We start from the raw sequence: 15,102 nt of genomic DNA, 5'->3' as shown, positions 1-15,102 counted from the left end.
CCCAGGGGAAGAATCATGCTGAATTGGTCAGCTCTTGGTTGTCTTACCCCTCTTTCCCTTCAAAGCTCAACTCTCCACCCCCTTTCTTCCCTCCTCTCGCATCCCAAACAGGTCAGCAGAGCACAGTTTCCATCAGGACATGATTGCAGGCCACTTGAGGAGCCAGGGTGATGCCCTAGTGTTCTGGACCGGAGGAGGAGGAGGAAAAAGAAGCAGATGATGAGGAGGAAAAACAGAAGGAGGAAATGAAGGAGGAAGAGGTGGGGAAGGAGGAGGAAAATGATGAGAAAAAGGAGGAGGAAGAAGAGGGGTTGAACAAAGCAAGCGGGAAAAGAGGAAGAGGAGGAGGAGGGGGAAGAGGAGGAAGAGGAAGAAGACAAAAGGAAGAAGAGGAGGAAGAAAAGGAGAAAAAAAGGAGAAGGAAGAGAAGGAGGAAGAGGAGGGCGAGGAGGAGGAGAAAGAGGCTTCCCTCTCCTGGTCCAAGTCTTCCTTCTCCTCTGCCTCCTTCACTCCTTCCTCCTCTCCAAGACGGGTGTAGCTCTTGGGAAAGTAGATTTTGGGGAATCCCCTATTGGGACCCTCCCATGTTCTCAGGGACCCATGATAAACCAAGGTCACCAACTGCAGCCGGGTCCCGGGACACTCTGCGAACAGCGATTCGTGACTGAGCAGATGACCCCCGGAGAAGAGTCGCAGGGGAGGCAGGCCCATCAGCTTGGGTGGGGAGACAGCAGCTTTTGGCCCATACCCCCTTCCACCTCCCAGTTGTCCTGTTCCCTCCACAAGGGAAACAATGGCCCCCTGGTGATGGCGGAGGGCGGGTGGCTTGGGAGGCAGCCCAGACCCCGCTCAGTGCATCTGCACATCTGGCTAGCAGCTGGCTAGCAGGCCCAGTATGCAATCTGTTAGAAGCCTTCATAACCTGGTACATCCTACCAAGGAAATGCCTTTCATTACCACCGAGGCGGGTGGAGGGGGAGATTCAGGGTGGGGAATGGGGGACTTGGGAGGCACAGTCCTGGTAATCGCTGCTCTGGGGAACTTCACAGCAACCTCGTCGCCTGAAAGAGTTAACACAGCTTCCAAAGTTAGCAGTCCTGGAGAGATGGTCCAGCTGACATATAGACAGACAGACCACTCCAGGTGTGTGTGAGGGAGGGGCTGCAGGATTTGAGAGTCAGCGTTCCAGGGCTGGGTGTCCCAGTGGATTGCTCCTGCCCTAAAGCTCAATCTGCTCTGAAGCAGTTAGTCTGTCCATCGTATCTATTGAGCACTTACTACTACTAATAATAATGATGGCACTTGTTAAGCGCTTACTATGTGTGAAGCACTGTTCTAAGTGCTGGGGGTGATGCAAGATGATCAGGTTGACCCACGTGGGGCTCACAGTCTTAATCCCCATTTTACAGATGAGGTAACAGAAGCACAGAGAAGTTAAGTGGCTTGCCCAAGGTCACACAGCAGACATGTGGTGAAGCCAGGATTAGAATCCACGACCTCTGACTCTCAAGCCCGAGCTCTTTCCACTGACCCACACTATGTGCAGAGCACTGTACTAAGCACTTGGGAAAACACAATATAACAATAATCCTTGCTCCACCACTTTTCTGCTGTGTGACTTGGGGCAAGTCACTTAACTTCTCTGTGCCTCCGTTACCTCATCTGTACAATGGGGATTAAGACTGAACCCTAGGTGGGACAGAATCTGTGTCCAACCTGATCAAACTGTATTTATCCCAATGCTTAGTACAGTACCTGGCACATCGTACGCGCTTAATAAAATACCATAAAAATAATAAAAAAATGAACAGATACATCCCCTGACCACAACGAGCTTATATAATATTAAGCCCATGGGAGGGCATAATATAATAGATCTCCCACCCACAAGGAGATCTAGGGATCCATTTATTGAGCATCTTCTGTATGCAGATCAATCTATCAATCAGTCCTATTTATTGAGATCTGACTCTGAGGAGAGAGACTGTGACTTGTCCAAGGTCACACAGCAGACAAGTAGCAGTGGTATTTATTGAGCACCTGTTTAGAGCGCTCTACTAAGAACTTAGGGGAGCACAATATAACAGATTTGACAGACATATTCCCTGCACACAATAGCCTTCCAGTCTAGGGGGGAGACAGACATTAGAATGTCTTTGTGTTTCACTTCAGTGACTAGTTCCAGGAAGATTTAGGATCTAGGAAGTGAATAAATACACTTCCTAGGAGTAATGTTTTCACAAAGCTCCACAAATGAAGCATCTCAAGGATCAAACTTATCATTTAGGCAGAGTCACATTGAGACAGTTCAGCGAACTACCAGAAATTGTCCATTTGTCTTCTTGTTTCATCTTCTGCCACTTTTCAGCAAACCATCTCTGAAGTCATGAAAGAAATGCTCTGGATAATTTGGAGGGGGGAGGGAAGGGTGTGAAATGGGCTTTGGAGAGTAAAGAGGAGTGCAAAAGAAACCTGGGTGTTGTTGATTTTCTTCACCAGATAATTGCTCAACTTTTCACCACCCTTAGGCTCTGAACTCATTGCCGCACCCTCGTTTGTTAATTATAACATCTAAAAATAGTTTTCAAATGGATATTCACTCTAAAAACATGCTTTTTACATTAGGGGCTTACCTGAAAATGTGCACAGCACTGCAACTCACCTTTCTTTAGGCAAAGTAATTGACAGTGCTGTAGGAAGCACGTCACAAAAATACTGTGAAGAGACAGCTTCTCCTCTTGGACTAATTTTTGATCCTGAGTTCCACTCAATCCCTTTCTTCTGTCACTCATTAGTGAAAAAAAAAATGAGAACGTTCTCTCTCATGGTCAACTAACTACTGTAGACATTTCAGGATCAATACGGCCATACAAAGAATCTGCTGGGATGGCTTGAGTACTTTCAGGATAACAATTGCAACAGAAAAAACATAATAATAATAATTGTTATTATGGCTTTTGTTAAGCACTTACTATGTGCAAGACACTGTACTAAGCGCTGGGGTAGACACAAGAAAATTGGGATGGACACAGTCCCTGTTTCATGTGGGGCTCACAGTCTTGAACCCCATTTTACATTTTTCAGAGTCCCTTGGAAAATCTGCCACTGGTAAAATGGGAATCACATTGGCTTCACGTCTTGCTTCTTCATTTTGAAACTGAAGGCCAAGTTGGCATAAATAAAAGCCAATGTTCATTGCAAGAAATTTTAGAATTCACCTGTTTCTAAGGAGCAGGCAAAGGTTTTCAAAAACATCAGAGAAGCAGTGGGCCTGATGGGTTGAGCACAGGCTGGGGGTTCATTCATTCAGTCATTCATTCAATCGTATTTATTGAGAGCTTACTGTGTGCACAGCACTGTACTAAGCGCTTGGGAAGTGCAAGTTGGCAACATATATAGACGGTCCCTACCCAACAGTGGGCTCACAGTCTTGAAGGGGGAGACAGACAATAAAACCAAACATATTAACAAAATAAAATAAATAGAATAAATATGTACAAGTAAAATAAATAAGTAGAGTAATAAATACGTACAAACATATATACATATATACAAGTGCTGTGGGGAGGGGAAGGAGGTAAGGTGGGGGGGATGGGGAGGGGGAAGAGGGGGAAAGGAAGGAGGGGGCTCAGTCTGGGAAGGCCTCCTGGAGGAGGTGGGCTCGCAGTAGGGCCTTGAAGGGAGTAAGAGAGCTAGCTTGGCGGATGTGCGGAGGGAAGGCATTCCAGACCAGGGGATGACGTGGGCCGGGGGTCAACAACGGGACAGGCAAGAACGAAGCGTGGTGAGGAGATTAGTGGCAGAAGAGCGGAGGGTGTGGGCTGGGCTCGCGGGTAAACATGGTGCAGAAATAGTCACTGCAGGCTGCCAGCACAATCCGGTGAGCAGGGAAGTCTCTCTGCTCCACTCTCAAGGTCACGTCACAGAGGGTTTTGCTCTGGTGGAGAGAGTTCTCTGGTCTCTCTGGTGGAGAGACTCCCAAGCTCTGAGTATAGTGGTCCATCTCTTTCCTGCTCCAATACTGCTTATTTCTTCCTCCCAGCCCTGAGACCGATTTGTCTGGTAACAGACACGGTTCTCAGCTTTTTGCAGAGGGAAGGATGAGAGACCCAGGATCTCGGGATCGGTAATCCTGTCATCTCTAGATGAGTGATGGCGGCAGTTGTTCCGGATGGCCACCAAGTCTCCAGATGACTAAAGACTAAAGACAGCATGTGACTGCCGAAAGTTTTAATAAAGTTTTATTGGTAAGGCCGAAGACCGAATAAGGGGTAATGTACCCAGAGGGCTCATTTCCTTAAGGGAAAAGGCCCCGAGTGCCCGATACAACAGGCTTATATACCTCTGTTGCTGATCACAGTGATTGGTAGATTTGAAAACAGTGGGGACTGGATTGGTGCAGATTTGGTACAGAGCTAGGAGGAGTCTACCTCTTTATTTGGTTTGGTTCCTGGACCCAGCCAGTGGGCTGCAGGGCCTAAGGCCCATACCAGATATGGCAACAGAACAGCGTACATTCAAACAATATCTGCAACCTTTCCATGGTGGATGAGGGGGGCCCCCATCATGAGGATTCCTGCCAAAGCTGGTGGTGAGTCATGAGTCCTTCTCTTTCTCCCCGGGATTAGATGGCCCCGGCGGCGGAGGCGCGTGGTACTTTCTGGCAACAATGATTGCGGCCCGAAGCCTGCGGGGGTCCGGCCCTGCCCTGCCTCCTCCTCCTTCTCCTCCTTCTCCTCCTCCTCTCCCCAGGGCCCAAGAAGACCCTCGTGACAGGTACCCCGGGCATGAGTCCTTCTCTTTCTCCCCGGTATTGCCCGGAAAGGTTCTAATCCTGACTCCACCATTTGTCTGCTGTGTGACCTTGGGCAAGTCACTTTACTTCTCTGTGCCTCACCACACTTAGAACAGTGCCTCACCCATAGTAAGTGCTTTACAAATACAGTAAAGAAAAAATAGCGACTATGGGCCAACAGAAAGCAGTATAAGCTGGTGGGTGTTGGCTGTTCACTCTTCTTCAAGCTGGTCTGTAGACTTAGACAGCTCAGGGGGAACCACCCAACCTCTGGGGAAAACATATCTTTCTCTTGGGATTATTCAACTTCCAATGGAATACTCCCCTTCTCCACTCCACCCTCCAGCCCACTGTCCCCAGACAAGCAGAAACATCATCAACTCACCCTTCCCACTGCTTTTTCATTTTGTCTGTACCCCCTGGTCCCCAGTGGGGAGGGAATGCATCTGGTTATTGTTATGCAATAATAATGATAATAATAAAAATGATGGCATTTATTAAGCACTTAATATGTACAAAGCACTGTTCTAAGTGCTGGGGAGGTTACAAGGTGATCAGGTTGTCCCACGGGGGGCTCACAGTCTTAATCCCCAGTTTACAGATGAAGTAACTGAGACAAAGAGAAGTGACTTGCCCAAAGTCACACAGCTGACAATTGGTGGAGCTGGGATTTGAACCCGTGACCTCTGACCCCAAAGCCCGTGCTCTTTCCACTGAGTCATGCTGCTTCTCTATCATACTCTCCCAAGTGCTTATTACAGTGCTCTGCACACACTAAGTGCTCAATAAATATGACTGGCAGTAGCGGTAGCAGAAAAGAGGTTTTATGAGTATTGATAATCTTCCAACTGATGATCTCCACCCCCAAGCCTGCTTTTATGAACTTCATTGATCTGAAGGACTGAACTGACTATATTGTATTATGTCTACACCAGTGCTTAGCAAGGTACTTAGCACATAGTAAGATTTTAGCTAATACCACAGTGATTATTGCTATTGTTATTCATTTCCATAGTCCTAGGAGTTAAACCATCCCTTTGGAGGTCAGGGGCTTCTTGTTGCAACATAATAATAATAATAATGATGGTATTTGTTAAGTGCTTACTATGTGTAAAGCACTGTTCTAAGCGCTGGGGGGGATACAAGGTGATCAGGTTGTCCCACGTGGGGCTCACAGTCTTAATCCCCATTTTACAGATGAGGTAACAGGCGCAGAGAAGTTAAGTGGCTTGCCCAAGTTCACACAGCTGACAAGTGATGGAGCCGGGATTAGAACCCATGACCTCTGACTACAAAGCCCATACTCTTTCCACTGAGCCACGCTCCTTATTATGGTATTTGTTAAGCACCTCCTATGTGCAAGGCACTATACTCACTGGATTGGATACAAGCAAATAGGGCTTGACACAGTCCCTGTCCCTCATAAGGCTCACGGTCCCAACTCCCATTTTACAGATGAGGGAACTAAGGCACAGAGAAGTGAAGTGATTTGCCCAAGTCCCTGCAGGAATCGAGTGGCAGAGCTGGGATTAGCCCACATAACCTTCTGACTCCCAGACTCGTGCTCTGCGAGCTACAACCAGCACTTAGAACAGTGCTTTGCACATAGTAAGTGCTTAACAAATGCCATCATTATTATTATTATTATTACAACCAGCCGAACTCCCATCCCTTCAGGTTAGGGTAAGTGCTTGGATCTGTGGGGTAGCAGCTTGGATGGAGAAGACAAGTGACAAGCTGACAGCTGAGAAGTGAAGGAGCCGGGATTAGAACCCATAACTTCTGACTCCCAATTCCGGGCTCTTTCCACTGAGCCACGCTGCAACATCCTCCTCAGCTACATTTTCATTTGGAAATGAGTGGTTGGAAGAAGGGAAAGAATGATCATGGGCTCTGCCCTCCTAATACTAATAGTTTTGGTAGTTGCTAAGTGCTTACTATGGGTCATGCACTGTACTAAGCACTGCAGTAGATACAAGATAATCAGGTCAGACACAGTCTCTTTGCAATATGGGGCTCACAGGGTAGGTGGAAGAAGAGAAAAAGGCATCTGTCCTTTTTACAAATGAGGAAAATGAGAAGCAGCGTGGCTCAATGGAAAGAGCACCGGCTTGGGCGTCAGAGGTCACGGGTTCAAATCCCGGCTCCACCAATTGCCAACTGTGTGACTTTGGGCAAGTCACTTAACTTCTCTGGGCCTCAGTGACCTCATCTGGAAAATGAGGATTAAGACTGTGAGCCCCACGTGGGACACCCTGATCACCTTGTATCCTCCCCAGTGCTTAGAACAGTGCTTTGAACATAGTAACTGCTTAACAAATATCATCATCATCATTATTATGATTATTATGAGGTGCAGGGAAGCCAAGTGACTAACACACGGTTACAAGCAGGCATTTAGTGGACCTGCTTTAGAACTGACGTCCTCTGAGACCCAGGACTGTATCTTTTCTGCTCTAGTTCACTCTGCTTCTCTGGGCAATCTGGCCAGCCCCCATTTGGTCCAGCAAACAAATCCCTGGTCTCCTTAGATAGGCTAGAAATGTATATCCCCTTCTTTCTTCCACCAGCCAGGATTCCAGCCTCCCAAACTTTCCTGACCGCCTTTCTAGACCTCCTCACTCCAATAATAATAATGATGGCATTTATTAAGCATTTACTTTGTGCAAAGCACTGTCCTAAGCGCTGGGGAGGTTACAAGGTGATCAGGTTGTCCCACAGGGGGCTCACAGCCTTAATCCCCATTTAACAGATGAGGGAACTGAGGCCCAGAGAAGTTAAGTGACTTGCCCAAAGTCACACAGCCGACAATTGGCAGAGCCTGGATTTGAACCCCTGGCCTCTGACTCCAAAGCCAGTGCTCTTTCCAATGAGCCATACTGCTTCTCTAGACTGTGAGCTTGTTGTGGACAGGGAATGTCACTGTTTATTGTTGTATTGTACTTTCTCAAGCGCTTAGTACAGTGCTCTGCACACAGTAAGTGCTCAGTAAATAGGAGTGAATGAATTCCTATCCCCTAAACAAGTTTTCTCACAAGGCTCCGTCCTCTTTGCATTTTAAATCAGGCTGCTAGAGACCAAGCATTCGTTCAGTTCGTTCAGTGATATTTATTACTGTGTGCAGAATACTGTACTAAGTGCTTAGGCGAGTACAGTGTAACAATAAACAAACACATCCCCTGCTCACAATGAGCTTACAGTCTAGAGGGGGAGAAAGGCAGTAATATAAATAAGTAAATTACAGATAAGTACACCAGTTAAGCAGTATGGCTCAGTGGGAAAGAGCCCAGGCTTTGGAGTCAGAGGTCATAGGTTCAAATCCCAGCCCCACCACCTGTCAGCTGTGTGACTTTGGGCAAGTCACTTAACTTCTCTGTGCCTCAGTGCCCTCATCTGGAAAATGGGGATGAAGACTGTGAGCCCCCCGTGGGACAGCCTGATCACCTTGAAACCCCCCCAGTACTTAGAACAGTACTTTGCACATAGTAAGCACTTAATAAATGCCATTATTATTATTATAAGTTCTATGTGACTGGAAAAGGGGATGAATAAAGGGAGAAAGTCAGTCTGATGCAAAAGGGAGTGAGAGAAGAGGAAAGGAAAGCTTAGTCAGGGAAGGCCTCTTGGAGGAGATGGACCTTCAGTAAGACTTTGAAGGCGGGGAGAGCAATTGTCTGTGGGATATGAGGAGGAAGGGCATTCCAGGAGGGAGGCGGGATGTGGGAGGGAGGTTGGTGGCGAAATAGATGAGATCGAGGTTAACATTAGAGGAGCAAAACTCTGCCAACTGGGTTGTAGTAGGAGAATAGCGAGGTGAGGTAGGAGGGGATTGAGTGCTGGGGTGAAGGGACCTGTCTAATGTATGACTCCCAGGAAACAGAGGGGTAAGAGCAGGGAACAGAGGAGACAGAGAACCCATCTTCCCCCCAACCCTCTGATTCTGCAGTATTCCAGGGAGATGTTGGCTGCTAACATTATTTTTCTTTAGTAACATCCCTCTCCTGAGAATTTGGATCTGACAGTGAAGATTTCCTTGAAAATGCCAGTCCTGGTGAGTTGGGCTCTGAGCTTTCTTGGCTGCAGTTGGCAACTGGATTCCACTTCCCTTGCTGGCAGTGCAGATTTCGTGTTTGGCTGCTCGAACCTCGTTGGGATTGTTCTTGCTTGTTTCCATGTCCTTCTGCCTGTGATCCAATACTGTTTCCTCCATGCAGGGATTCAGACCAGCATTTCTCAGATGCGGAGGGAAAATGCCCCAGATGAATGAGATAAAAGGAGAGAAAGCCAGCAGGGAAGAAAAGAAGCATGTAGCTTTTAAAGTTCAATCAGGCTTGTTCAGCATCGGGGATGTCTCCCAAGCAAAGGCCTGGGGGTACAGAGCAGGTGGAATTCCAAGCCTGTCCTTTTTCAAGTCTTTTGCTAGCCTTGAGCAATCCTGCTAATTCATATTTATCCTTGTTTTGCCACTTCCCTCACCCCATTCTTCACACCAGCCCCCAAACCCAGTCCTTGAGTTCCAAATCCTGCACCCACGCTGGTAACTTCCCACCTTATCATCCACTGAGCAGAAGTGGCAGGTACTGAAGAAGTTCTGGTAATCCCAGCCCCAGTGCGGGTCTCTCTGGGCAGGTGGAGAGGGGACCAGTGAAGCCTGCAGTAGAATCCAATAATCCCTCCCTCAAGGAGCCCTCCATACCCCTCTGCTTTCCCTATTTCTCCTTTAAACACAGCACTACTGAGGAGTCCCCACTCTCTCTCCCCAGAAGCAAGGAACAATTCATTTTTCCAATCCATCCAACCCTTTGGGAAGTGGCAACAGGAAGTTTGCCAAGCTCCGACAGTACAGAGTCATTGGGGTTGAAAGCAGTGTGGTCTAGTGGATAGAACACAGACGGGGGAATCAGATGGTCCTGCGTTCTAATCCCAGCTCTGCCACTTGTCTGCTGTGGGACCTTGGACAAGTCACTTGACTTCTCTGAGCCTCAGTTCCCTCATCTGTAAAATGGGGATTAAGTCTGTGAGAAAATTAATTAATCCCTGTGTATGAGAAGATGAGGAGTTCTCTTTCAGGCCTGCTAAATTTGAGGTGTCAGCAGGACATCCAAGTAAGATGTCCCAAAGGTATGAGGAAATAAAAGTCTGCCAAGAAGGAGTGAGGTCAGGGGTGGAGATGTCGATTTGGAAATCTCCTGGATTGAGAGGGTTCTTGAAGCCATGGGAGGGATGGAGTTCTGCAAGGGAGGGGCTGTAGATGGAGAAGAGAAGGGGACTCAGAAACAAGCCATGAGACATTCCCACAGTAAGGAGGTGGGAAGCCAAGGAGGAGCTTACGAAAGAAATGGAGTATGAGTGGCCAGACTCTGCCACTTCTCTATTGTGTGACCTTGGACAAGTCATTTCACTTCTCTGCGCCTCAGTTACCTCATCTGTAAAATGGGGATTAAGAGTCTCATGTGGGACAGGGACCTTATATCTACCCCAGAGTCTAGTGCAGTGCCTCACACACAGTAAACGCTTAACAAATACCACAATTATTATTTTTATGCTGCCCCATTCCAGCACATCCTTCACCTGCATCCTCACTGAACTGTTTCCACTGAAGAGCTTGGGAAGCAGAGTGAATTCATGGCCCTCCTACACCCTAGAGAAAGGGATGAGGGCCACGTCTTCCTCCAAACCCCCACGCTTTCTGCCTAGCCGATGGAGCCCATTGGTAGCCCCAGGTAGCCCACGCTGACCCTATACAAGCTCAGAGGGCTCATTATTTTTTAATACTTTAAGATTCAAACGATCATGTAAATTAGAGATACAAAAACCATTAGGTCATTTTCCCTATTCACCTAGGGACCAGAAAAGGATCAATGTACGGTCTCCATTTCTTTGTTCAGCCTTGTGTTAAATAATTTAAGGATGGAGGGTGAGGGGGGCTTCTATTCTTGGGAGACTCTTACATATTCTAATAGATTTTCACAGTTAAGACCGTCTTTCATCTCTTGCCCAAATGTTCCTTTCCTTAGATTCATCCCATGACTTCATTCTTTGGATCCCCTATTACAATATCATCTCCCTTTAGGGTATACACCCTTCCAGTATGAAATAACCTGCACGTGCCAGCTACTTTGAATTAAGTAGGAACCGAACCCCAACGCAAAAGCAAAATGCCGTTTTCCACTCCATATCTTGTTCTTTTGGAAACAGCCAAGGCTCTCAGTAGTCCCCATAGAAGTAATAACGCAGATTCCTGTGGCGGGGACGTGGGGCTGGGGAAGAGACCCCACAGACGAGTTGGAGTTGGATCCGTTTCTTGCCTTCTCTATTTAAATCTCCCCCCTGCATCTCCGTTCCATCAGATTCCATCCAGGGAATGGAGGTGGGAGTAGCTGAAGACCGCAAGGCGTACAAAATCGTGTGCACACTCAAGTCTCATTTCACATTCTCCCCCGGTGTGCGGAGGGGAAGCAATCCTTTCAAAATGTCTCAAAGGGTGGTTCAAAGATCTGGCCTCACCTTCCCTGCCTGACCAGAGACCAGAAATACAGGAAATCTTGCAAGCGAGCCTGTTCTTGAAAAATTTCCCTCCCAGATGTTCAGGCCCAAATGATTTGGAGAGTCGAAATCCATTGGGGAAAAGCATCAGAATCCTTTTTCGGGGTGCTCAGCTCAAACTTCCCTCCAAATGTTATCCATCTATCCCAGGCCCTATCCAAAGTATTTGCTCATCATGAAAAATATCCCTTCCAGTATGTGCATTATTAGCCACTTCAGCACGATGGCTTTTGCAAGACGGAGCGTGTTGGATTCTCTAAGCGGGAAACCCCATGGGTAAACATGCTCTGCAGACTGTTGCCGGGGACCAGAAAAAACCACATGCTAACGTTATCGGGGGAAAAGCTTTCCCGGGAACATTGGAACAGAGGGGTATTGTGTGGCAGGTCTGCAAATGGGTATCAATGGACTTCCTTTTATTCCTTCCGTCTTCTCTGAGTTTGGCTTGAGTTCTCCCGGGCGAGATCAGCACGGGCATTTTCCAACACCTGCCTTGAGCTTTTTTTCCTCTCTCTTTTTTTCTTTTTTTAATAAGTCCCAAATATTTCCGCCCAGCTCGTAGCTGCCTTTGATTGGCATAGACTCTGCCCCATCCTGTTTCCAGGAATGTTTTTGCAGGGCTTTCCCTTGGGGATTTGAGGTGAATGTCCTTGTGGGAAGCAATGATTAGCAGCCAGCGAAAAGTAACTTCTTTCCTCAGGAAGTCATAAATCTGCAGAGAACATTTCAAAGTCGAATTTACCCCAGCACGGTATACTGTGCTAGTCATGATGGAGTGGGATAATTTATGGTGACGTGGATGGTAAAAAAAAAAAACTGGAGAAAAGGATATTGTGTGTCAGTTTTTATGTAGTGTGTTATTAAAAATAAAGGAGGGTACTTTGGGAGTATGAGATTTAGCCCCCCAAGCCTCTCCGAACTTAGGTAGCAGCAAAGTCAGTATTGAGGAGAGAAAGCTTTACAATCCCAGAGTCCTTTCTGTTGTTGCACAAGAATGTACTCTACTGTCTGGGGTGGCTTATTCCAAGCCATTTTCTCATCTTGCTTCCAGGCTGAATGCGTAATTGAGTCCTTTTTGGGGGTGGAATTTGGATTCAGTGATTTTATGCAGGATATCAGCCCTGTTCTCTTGCCTGTGCTTAGGACCGGAGAGGTTCTCGAGTTCCTGAAACAGATAAGAGGAGTTTCAGCATTTGGAGAGTTGGCGGAGTAGGTAGGCTGCCCGTCCCGAGACAGGTGTGTAGGATGTTAGAGGTGAAATATGGTCCCAGGTGAGCTCGCCGAGTGGATTAATTGCAGCTATGATAATAAATCTCCCTGTCAGGGACTAATGACCTGAGAAGCAGCCTGGCCTTATGGCCAGAGTCCAGGACGGAGAGACGGGAGATCTGTGCTTTAATCCTTGCTCCACCACCTGCCTGCTTTGTGACTTAGGGCCCATCATTTAACTTCTCTGGACCTCAGTTTCCTCACCTGTAAAATGGGGGTTCAGTAATAATGATGATGATGATATTTGTTAAGCACTTACTATGTGCCAAGCATTGTTCTAAGCACTGGAGTAGATACAAGCTCATCAGGTTGTCCCACGGGGGGCTCATAGGCTTCATCCCCATTTTTGAGATGAGGTAACTGAGGCACAGAGAAGTGAAGTCACTTGCCCAAAGTCATACAACTGATAAGTGGCAGAGCAGGGATTAGAACCCATGACCTCTGACTCCCAAGCCCGGGCTCTTTCCACTAAGCCACGCTGCTCCTCAATACCTTTTCTGCCTCCTCCTTAGTCTGTGAGCCCCACTTGAGACAGATTTCTCGGTTCGATCTTATCATCTTGTATCAAAAGCATAGTAAGCATGTAGTAAGCAACTGCCAACTACCACTCCTACTATCATTATTAGTTGATTGTGGTATTGTACTCTCCCAAGGGCTTAGTACAGTTCTCTGCACATAGTAAGCACTCAATAAATAAGATTGAATGAATGAATGAATTATTATTATTATTATTATCGTCTTTTGTGTCACTTTGGAGTTCACCTGAACCAAGCTTTAGGGGAGGAGACTCTGGAGAAAGAGTTGGCCTTGGAAATGACAACTGGAGAAGACTTTTCCATTGGAGAGTAGTTTATATAGAAGAGAGTGAAACGTTGGTGCAGGGAGGGATGGAAAGGAGTGATAAATTCAATGTCCTACCCTCGCCTTTCGATATTAGCCTCTAGAAAGCATGGGGACCATTTCCATGGGCTGGACACACAACATGTCCAGTAGTAAAAACAGATACCCGTGGCCTACAAGAAGCATCAGCTGTTACTCTGATTGCATCACCTGAATGACTGGGGAGTGAAAACATCTCGCTGGGGAAAGTCTATCACTGTAGAAACTGGCTGCCTCATCTCAGAATGGGCCCCAGGCAGAGCAGAGTTTCTATTAGAGTAATTTTACATTCTTTCCTAGGAATTTAGCTTGACTAAACTCTGCTTCAACTGCAAAAGCTCTGGAGAGCCAAGTTTTCATTAGATCTTTCCCCAATTGCATGGCAATTTTCAGCAGTTAATAAAACGTCAATATAAAGAATCATGCAGGGAGAAGCTCTCCAGTTTTCCCTGTTGCTGTGCCTCTTATGAGGGATGAATTAATTGATTGTGCTTTGGCAAAGGGGTCTCCCCTCACACTCCACCGCTCCCTCCTTAGATACTCACTCTGGTCTCCACATATCCAACAACTACCAAGACTGGGAAATTCAGCCCGTAGAATCTGGGACACGGACAGCACTGGCCCAGACAGGGAGAAACAAATTGTCTGAACAGTCTCTCCTCCTTCCTTTTCACTCAGTGCCAGTTCCTTCCCCTCTGCCTTCAAACATCAATCAATCAATGATATTTCTAATAATAATAATAATAATAACTGTGGTATTTGTTAAGCGCTTACTATTTGCCAGGCACTGTACTAAGTGCTGGGGGGGATGCAAGGAAACCACGTTGGACGCAGTCCCTGGCCCACGTGGGGCTCCCATTCTCAATGTCCATTTTACAGATGAGGTAACTGAGGGACAGAGAAGTGAAGTGACTTAGCCAAGGTCACACAGCAGGCAAGTGGTGGAGCCAGGATTAGAACCCATGACCTTATGACTCCCAGGCCCGTGCTCTACCCACTAGGCCATACTGCTTCTCTTTATCTGGGTCTTCAAGCTCCCTCTTTTTTCATAATGTCAAGAGAAATTGGTTCCCCTCTCCACCAGGGTCCTATTATTCAGGGCCATCTTTTGTTGCAGCAATATAGTGGAACAGCGTATGTGTGTGCTTAGATGGAAATGATTGTGCAGGAAACACACACACACACACATACACACACACACAGAGAGAGAGAGAGAGCCTGGGTCCAACCGATTGGAAAATAGCTTAAAGTTTAATCCCCACCCTCAATTGGTGGAAATCGGTGGAATCCCATCCCAATGGGATGGGGGAATGTGTTATCCCACCCTGAAAAGTCATTTAGACCATGGCTTTGGATGAGGTTTACTCAATTGGTTCTCTGGACTGCCAGGATTGAAATCGTACCCGTCCCTGAGCCAAGACCTCCTATTGGCATTCTGGTTCCACTCCCAGGCCTGAAATGGGATGAAACTGAGCAGTAAACTCGGAGGAACCCATTGGGCCCTGAGGCTCAGCTGACTCCGTTTGGTGGGCCAAATGTGCTCCATATTTCTGGAAGCCTGGGGTGAGGTACCAAGCTTTCACCATCGCCGCAAATCTCTCAAGGTGTTGGGT

Source organism: Tachyglossus aculeatus, chromosome 15 (assembly GCF_015852505.1).
Source record: "Tachyglossus aculeatus isolate mTacAcu1 chromosome 15, mTacAcu1.pri, whole genome shotgun sequence".
NCBI classification, from domain to species: domain Eukaryota; kingdom Metazoa; phylum Chordata; class Mammalia; order Monotremata; family Tachyglossidae; genus Tachyglossus; species Tachyglossus aculeatus.
This window is presented reverse-complemented; position numbering follows the sequence as displayed.